The sequence below is a fragment of the Molossus molossus genome, unplaced genomic scaffold (genome assembly GCF_014108415.1).
Source record: "Molossus molossus isolate mMolMol1 unplaced genomic scaffold, mMolMol1.p scaffold_m16_p_2, whole genome shotgun sequence".
Taxonomy (NCBI): Eukaryota; Metazoa; Chordata; class Mammalia; order Chiroptera; family Molossidae; genus Molossus; species Molossus molossus.
Genome location: NW_023425355.1, coordinates 95,646,367 through 95,655,682, shown reverse-complemented (window position 1 = coordinate 95,655,682; position 9,316 = coordinate 95,646,367). Strand labels below are relative to the sequence as shown.

The 9,316-nt window shown below is 37.7% G+C and overlaps 1 non-coding gene across 1 annotated transcript; it reads left to right on the top strand.

Annotated features, from left to right (window-relative positions):
* Nucleotides 1-4,238: 4,238 nt before the first annotated feature.
* On the top strand, nt 4,239-4,345 carry LOC118636717. Its single transcript, XR_004960704.1, has one exon. It is a non-coding gene; the product is annotated as a U6 spliceosomal RNA (small nuclear RNA).
* The last annotated feature ends 4,971 nt before the right edge of the window (nt 4,346-9,316 follow it).

Sequence of the window (9,316 nt, the reverse complement as noted above, 5' to 3'; positions counted from 1 at the left end):
ATGGCTGGACTCACTGATTTTCCCCTGCAGATGCCACATGGGTTCCTGTTCCTGTCTCTGTTGCTCTAGGTCGAGGATCCCTGTGTGGGTTGAGACCCCATGCTCCTAGACGAAGAAAGCTTTTCAGCCACAATATCCTTCCAGCTTCTCAGCCACTACACCTTTGTGAAGGGGCTCTCCCCTGCTGAATCTCCACCCCTTACCAATCTCTATGTGACTTCTTCTGTAAATGCTTGGTTATAATAGTTCAGTTCAGCTATCCTTCATTTGGTTATTCAGGTTGATTACTCTATAATTTAGCTGTAGATCCAGTTTAGGGTCAGGAGCAAGTGGGTGCAGCTTCCACCTACTCTTCAGCCATCTTGGAATCCTCCCAGTTTACATTTTTAAATATTTTGTATCAAGTAACAGATTATTGTAGTTACAGTTATTTTTACTGTTTGTTTTTTAACTTTTAAATTAAAATTTTAGGTGAATTATGCACCAAAATTACCACATTATAGAATTAAACTGACTATATATTCACCATTATCAAATTTTTGCTACTTTATTTATGCTTTTATGATATAATAAGCATCCTTTTACTTCCACTCTAAGAATTCCTTTTAGCATTTCTTATCAGGTAAATCTAGTGGTGAGGAACTTTCTCAGCTTTTGTTTATTCAGAGAAATTCTATAAGTCTCCTTTATTCCTAAAGGACAGCTCTGCTGGGAAAAAAAGTTTTCACTGATAGTTTTTTATTTCAATATTTTAAAATATATATCAGTCTTTTATGGAGAACTTTCTCAGCTTTTGTTTATTCAGAGAAATTCTATAAGTCTCCTTTATTCCTAAAGGGCAGCTCTGCTGGGAAAAAAAGTTTTCACTGATAGTTTTTTATTTCAATATTTTAAAATATATATCAGTCTTTTATGGCCTGAAAAGTTTCTGTTGATAAATCCATCCATGGTCTTATGGGGGTTACCTGTATGTAACTTACCACTTTTTTCTTGCTTTTTTCAAAATTCATTTTTTGTCTTTAACTTTTGATAATTTAATTATAATGTTTCTCAGTATAACACTATTCAGATTCAACTTATTTGGAGTCATTTGGGCCTCATTGATCTGGATGTCAATTGCTCTTCCCAGGTTTAGGCAATTTTCAGTCATTATTCCTTCAGTATACTCTCTGGACTTTTCACTTTTTTCCTCACCTCTGAAATTTCCATAATGGATATATTGTTTCTTTTTATGGTGTCTTAGAAGTCCTGTAGTTTTTTTCCACTTCTTCATTGTTTTTTTGTTTCTGTGACTAAATAATTTTAATTTTCCTGTATTCTAGGTCAATGATTCTTTCTTCTGTATGTTTGTATCTGGTTTTGGAGCTCTCTATTGAATTATTCAGTTCTACTATATTTTTTATTTCTAGGAGTGTTTGTTTTTTAATGACACCTATTTTTGTTGAACTTATTTTTCCTCATTAATTATATTTCAAAATTTGTTTAGTTGTCTGTATGTGTATTCTTATAACTTAGTAAATTTCTTTAAGAGATTTATTTTTTAATTCTTTGTCCCATAGTTTATAAATTTTTATTTCTTTAGGTTATTGGAGCATTATTAGTTTCCTTTGGTGGTGTTATATTTTTTGGTTATTTGTGATCCTTGATTTCTTACATTGGTATATGGGCATTTGAGTAAGCAGTCTTCTTGTCCAGATTTTATAGGTTCTCATTGGCAGAGAGCTCTTTTATACTCAATTCAGTTTGGGTTTCTATACATATCCACTGGTAATACTCTTGGACAGGTGGGACTTGCTATTAGGATCTATTTTTGGACAAGGACTCTCAGGGATAAAATGGGGATGATGCTAGTTGAGAACAACTAGATAGAACTACTAGCTTGATTCCATGCCCAGGAGAGACTGCAGGATGGGCTCTGTAGTTGCCTGGGTTCTCTGGTCAGGCTTCCGAAATGGTTGGGACTGGATACTATATTCAAAATTAGTTTTCCTGCTCTGGTCAGAAAGCTGAATGGACAACAAGTACTGCATGGCTTGTTGTTTGGGCAAGATTGTTCACTGAATCGCTGGCAAGATGCGGCCACCTATTTTTCTCAGAAGATGGGGAAAGCCATACTTTCTGCTCTCTCTTAAAGTGCCATAAAGCCGTATGTTGTGCTCTCTGTTCAGGACTGTTAAATGGGTTAGGTTTCTTCCTATGTGCTCTGGTTAGGTTCCCTTTGTTGGATGGACTGAAAGTTGTATTCAGAAATGAGTGGGGCTATGAATTAATTTTCCTGCCTGAGCAGAGTTAGAGAACAAGCTCCAAATCAAGAAAGACCTTTGTTTGTGGTATTGACTTAAGCTAACCCATGCCCCTATTTCCCTAGTCAAAATGGGCTTTGCTCTTTGAACAATTAGCTCTGCCTATTGAGGTCTGCTTGAGCGTTGCTTGGCTACCCAGTTCTCCAAGTGTTCTAGCCAGGTTTTCTGGTCATGTGGGGCTGGAGATACACTCAGCAATGTGCAGGGCTGTGAGTTATCACCTCTAGCAGGGGGATCAGAAAAGATGGCTCCAAGAAGGTTCCCAGTTGTTCTTAGTTATGTTTTCTGGTCAGGAAATGTCCAAGTGCTACATTCCATCATGGGCTGTGCAATGCTATCTCCCTTGTCTGGATAGAAGATAGGAAGACTAGTCTTCAGATTCAGCAAGGCTATTTGAGGACCCAAAACAGGTAGACCTACAATCCACTGAGTTCCCTGATCAAACTGCATCATCTTTCCCCTGCTGATGAGAAAAGTTTCTGGTTGGCACTACTATGCGAGTACTGCAGATAGGAACTCAATCTGTCAAGATCGATGTGTTGGTTGTTGCAGGCTTCTCCTCCTTTCTTTGTTACAACCAGATGTCAAGTGGTCAATCCCTGCACATTTTTCCATAATATCTGTGAGGCAAGACCACAGTGGGGACTTCCAATAAGCAACCCACAATACTGAGAGAGCTAACTGTCTTTCTCTCTTCTCATTGGAGGAACTATAGGATCAGAGGAGACCTTTCCATGTGCTACTGCACTGGCCTGCAGGAGGGGCTTTGCAGTCAGCATGTGGTCATTCCTCTTAACTTTGTACTCTGGACCACATTGGTGTCTGTGGTGCAGGAGGGTACTTCACTCTCACCCCCATGTTCTAGGTTTTTTTCATTGATGTCTTGTCCATGAGTAGTTGTTAGTTGTTAGTGAAGTTATGAAAAATTGCTGTTGCCATCTTGGTGATGTCACCCTTGTTCCTATAGTTTGAAGGCTCATAGAGAGGTGTAGTTAGTCTGCAATTTTGTAGCTTTCCATGTGCTAGACCAAACAAACTAGGCTATTGTCAATATGGTATGATTCACTAAAAATATGACAAACTTCATCTAGGAGAGTATCCCTAAAACCTAGGAAAATGTGCTTGTGTTCTAGCCACTGAGGACAGTGACCACCATCTTCTTTCAATTCTGCTCAGCTTGCCGTGAGATTGAACATTTGCAGAGGTACAATGAACATCACCAGGTTTTAGTTTATCCAAATCATCAGTGAACCAGACCCAGGTATTAAGTTGAACATGTAAATGTGTCAAGGCCTCAGCTAGTAGCAGCTTTACTTCAGATGGCAGAGTGGTTAATAGAGTTTCCCTAAAATATGTAAATCCCACTTGTAATTTAAAGATTTCCCTATACAGGTGTCTCAGTTGATTGGACTCTTGTCTTATACATCAAAAATTTTCAGGTTCAATTCCTGGTTAGGGCACATACCTAAATTGTGGGTTTGATCCCTTGTTGAGGACATATGGGAGGCCACTGATCGATGGTTCTCTCTTAAATAGATGTTTCCCTCGTTCTCTAAAGTCAATAAACATATCCTCTGGTGAGGAATTTAAAAATTATTTTTATTAATTTTTTTGTTACATATGTTTCTCCTTTTTCCCCCATTGACACCATCCTCCCAATCCCCCCAACCCCATCCCAGGCTTTGTTGTCTATGTTCATTGGTTATGCATACACGCATATAAGTTCCGTGGTTTATCTCTTCCCCCCAAAACCCCCTACATCTGTACCTCTATGTCTCTGGGTCAGTTTTGTTCATCAGTTTGTTTGGTTCATTATATTCCACAAAAAAAGTGAAATTATATGATATTTGTCTTTCTCTGCTTGGCTTGATATGCCCAGTATAATATTCTCCACGTCCCTCCATATCATCTCAAAAAATAGGAAATCTTTCTTTTGTGCTCACTTCGGCAGCACATATACAAAAATTGAAACAATACAGAGAAGATTAGCATGGCCCCTGTGTAAGGATGATAGGCAAATTTGTGAAGCATTCCATATTTTTAAAAAGATACTACAAAGAAAGAAAACTATAGACCAATATTCTTGATGAACATAGATGCGAAAATCCTGAACAAAATACTAGCAAACCAGATCCAGAAATACATCAAAAAAATTATTCATCATGACCAAGTGGGATTCATCCCAGGGATGCAAGGCTGGTAGAATATTTGCAAATCAATAAATGTGATACACCACATAAACAAAATGAAAGATAAAAATCATACGATCATATCAATAGACGCTGAAAAAGCATTCGACAAAATCCAACACCCATTTCTGATAAAAACGCTCAGCAATCTGGGAATAAAGGGATCATATCTTGACATAATAAAGGCCATATATGAAAGACCTACAGCCAACATCATACACAATGGGCAAAAATTTAAAGCATTTCTCTTAAGAACAAAACCAAGACAAGGATGCCCACTTTCACCACTCTTATTTAACGTAGTACTGGAAGTCTTAGCCACAGCAATCAGACAGAAGATAAAATAAAAGGGATCCAAATTGGAAAGGAGGAAGTGAAACTGTCATTATTCGCAGATGACATGACACTATACATAGAAAACCCCAAAGATTCCATCAAAAATTGACTAGACCTAATAAATAAATTTGGCAAAGTAGCAGGATACAAAATTAACATCAAGAAATTGATGGCATATTTATACACCAATGGTGAATTCACAGAAAGAGAAACTAAAAAACAATCCCATTTACCATTGCAACAAAAAATTAAGATACCTAGGAATAAACTTAACCAAAGAAGTAAAAGACCAGACACAGAAAAATGGCGGCGGAGTGAATGGAAGCTACACAGAATGTCTCCCAGGACCAAACTGGAATAACAACTAAAACAGAAAAATCAACGGGAAAAAGCAACAGAAAAGCAGCTTGCAAGGACGATATAACCAGAGACACTGACTCGATCCAGGTAGGATTGCGAAGGTGCGAGAGGAGGGAGCTGGGAGCCCAAGGCAGTTTGGCAACAGCCTTAGTTGGGAGTGGCGCCTGCGGGTTACACTCCCAAGCGGCTCCACAGTGCAGAGCCCGGACACAGGCTAAAACATCCACAGCCACTCACCTTGGACTCCGGCATAGGGAGGGCAGACTGGACTGGAACTGTGTGGGGATACTCGGGATTTGGAGGGCGTTCAGAGCTTTTGCTGATTTGCAGCCACGCAGGGCAGTGGCCATATTGCTCCTTCCCAGGCCTCTGGGGAGAGGCAGCAGCCCCTCCCTTGGAGATTCAACCCCAACCTGTGGAACATTGAAATGCAAATTGAGGCTAACAACCAGCATCTACCCCATTTTTGGGAAATCCCCTTATACTGAGCACCTCAGGGAGTTTTTCAATCAACTGGGAACCTAAAACTCTTCAAGTAACCTGGACTACTAGCCTCCAGGCAAAAAACTAGAGGATAATAGTACCATTCCTGGGCTAGAAACTCGAACCAGAAAAGTAAGACTTGACAGTGGTGTTTAACATGGGTCCTCCCTTGCTCATCTAGACCCAGGAGAGGGAGCCACAAACAGCAGAACACCAATACCCACAGGAAAAACTTGGCAGGCGCAAAAGCCCACTGTGATAGCCAAAATGGTGAAACACAGAAACAAAAGCCAAATGAAAGAACAAGAGTCCTCCACTGAAGATGATATCAATGTGGAGCAGTTGGCATGTTAACAGAGCTAGAATTCAGAACTATGATCTACAGGAAGCTCCACAGCATGAGTAAAGACATAGAGATGATGAAAATAAACCAACTGGAAATTTAAAAACCACCAGGAAGAGATCAAGAATGACATATCAAAAATAAAGAGCACATTGGAAGGTCTAAAGAGCAGAGTGGAGGAAGCTGAAGACCGAATCAGCGAATTATAACACAGGGTAGAAAAAATAAACCAATTAGAAACTAAAAGGAAAAAAAATTAAAAAACAGAAAGACAGCTTAAGAGAACTGTGAGACAACAGGAAATGTAATAATATTTGCATCATAGGAGTCCCCGACGAAGAAGAAAATGAGCAAGGGTAATAGTGACAGAAAACTTCCCTAATTTGGTGAAGCAAAAAGTCATTCAAGGTTAAGAAGCACAGAGAGCCCCAAGTAAGAAGAACCCAAACAGGGCCACTCCAAGACACATAGTAATTAAAATGCCAAAAATTAAAGACAAAGAGAGAATCTTAAAGGCAACAAGAGATAAGTAACAGGTTACGTACGACAAAAACCCCATAAGGCTCTAAGCTTACTTCACAACAGAAACACTACAGGTCAGAAAGGAGTGGCAAGAAGTAATCAAGGTCATACAAAACAAGAATCTGAATCCAAGACTACGCTATCCAGTGAGGTTATCACTCAAAAAAGGTCAAATAAAGAGCTTTCAAGAGCTAATGGAATATATTAACACAAAACCAGCACTGCAAGATACGCTCAAAGAAATTTTGTAAGTAGTAGAAGAAACAGGAAGAAAAATATAACCAAACTAAACAAAAATGGAAATAAATAAGTACATAGCAATAATCACCTTAAATGTAAATGGACTGAATACTCTGATAAAAAGACACAGAGTAGCTGATTGGATAAGAAAGCATGACTCATCTATATGTTGTTTGCAAGAGACCCACCTCACAAAAAAAGACTCACATAGGTTGAAAGTAAAGGGCTGGAAGAAAATATTCCAAGCAAAAAGAAAGCAAAAACAAAAACAACAATAAAAAAAATACAAAAAAAAAAACCAACAACAAAAACTGGGGGCAGCAATACTCATATCTGATAAAATAGATTTCAAAATGAAGACCATAATTAGAGACAAAGAAGGCCACTACATAATATTGAAAGGATCGATCCAACAGGAAGATATAACCTTGATAAACATATATGAACCCAATACAGGAGCACCAAAATATATTAAAAATCTTCTGGAGGATTTCAAAGGAGAAATTGAGAGCAATACAATCATAGCAGGGGACTTCAATAACTTCTTGACACCGCTGGATACATCCTCTAGACAAAAAATTAGCAAGGAAACAGAAATTTTAAATGAAGCACTAGACCAAATGGATTTAATGGATATCTACAGAAAATTACACCCCAAAACTACAGAATTCACATTCTTCTCAAGTGCACATGGGACATTCTCAAAAATAGACCACATGATAGAACACAAAGTACATCTGTACAAATTCAAGAAGATTGAAATCATATCAAGCATCATCTCAGATCACAATGGCATGAAACTAAAAATCAATTGCAATAAAAACATGCAATGACATTTGAACACATGGAGGCTAAATAGCATCTTATTAAACAATGAAAGGCTCAATGAGGAGATCAAGAAAACAATTAAAAACTTCCTGGAAACCAATGAAGATGAACACACAACAATACAAAATCTATGGGATGCAGCAAAAGCAGTTCTGAGAGGGAAGTTCCTAGCACTACAGGCCTACCTCAAGAAACAAGAAAAATTTGTAATTGACTGTCTAACCTCACAACTTAAAGAATTAGAGAGCAAACAAAAAGAAAACCCCAGAGCAAGTAGAAGGAAGGAAATAGTAACGATCAGAGCAGAAATAAATGATAGAGACAAAAAAAAACAAAAAACAATTCAAAGGATCAATGAAACAAAGATCTGGTTTTTCGAAAAGATAAACAAGATTGATGGACCCTTAACTAAACTCGCCAAGAAACAAAGAGAGAAAACCCAAATGTACAAAATCTGAAATGAAAGAGAAGAAGTAACAACTGACACCACAGAAATACAAAAGATCATTAACAACTACTATAAACAATTATATGGCAACAAATTCAACAGTCAAAGTCAAATGCACACACTTCTAGAAACACACAGTCTCCCAAAACTGGACCAGAAAGAGACAGAAACCATGAACAGACCAATAGCAACTAAGGATATTGAAGAGGTAATCAAGACGCTCCCAGCAAACAAAAGCCCAGGCCCAGATGGCTTGCGGGGGAGTTTTACCGAACATTCAAAAAAGAACTAACACCCATTCTCCTCAAACTATTTCAAAAAATTCAAGAAGAAGGAAGACTTTCAAACTCGTTTTATAAGGCCAGCATAATTCTAATTCCAAAACCAGAAAAAGACACTACAAAGAAAGAAAACTACAGGCCAATAGCCCTGATGAACATAGATGCCATAATCCTGAACAAAATACTAGCAAATCAAATCCAGCAATACATCAATAAAATTATTAACCATGACCAAGTGGGATTCATCCCAGGGATGCAAGGCTGGTTCAATATTTGAAAATCAATAAATGTGATACACCACATAAAAACATTAAGAATAAAAACCACATGATCATATAAATAGATGCTGAAAAAACATTCAACAACATCCAGCATCCATTTCTGATAAAAACGCTCAGCAATGTGGGAATAGAGGGATCATATCTTGACATAATAAAGGCCATATATGAAAGACCTACAGCCAACATCATACTCAATGGGCAGAAAATAAAAGCATTTCCCTCAAGAACAGGAACAAGGCAGGGATGCCCACTTTCACCACTCTTATTTAACATAGTACTGGAAGTCTTAGCCACAGCAATCAGACAGGAAGAAAAAATAAAAGGAATCCAAATCGGAAAAGAGGAAATGAAACTGTCATTATTTGCAGATGACTTGATATTATACACAGAAAACCCTAAAGACTATATCAAAAATCTACTGGACTTAATAAATAAATTTGGCAAAGTAGCAGGATACATAATTAGCGTCAAGAAATCGACGGCATTCTTATACACCAATGATGAACTCACAAAAGGAAAACTGAAAAAACAATCGCATTTACCATCATGGCAAAAAAAATTAAGATACCTAGGAATAAACTTAACCAAAGAAGTAAAGGACCTATTTGCAGAAAACTACAGGACATTGAAAAAAGAAATAGAGGAAGATATAAAAAAGTGGAAGCACATACCTTGTTTATGGTTTTGAAGAATTAACATCAT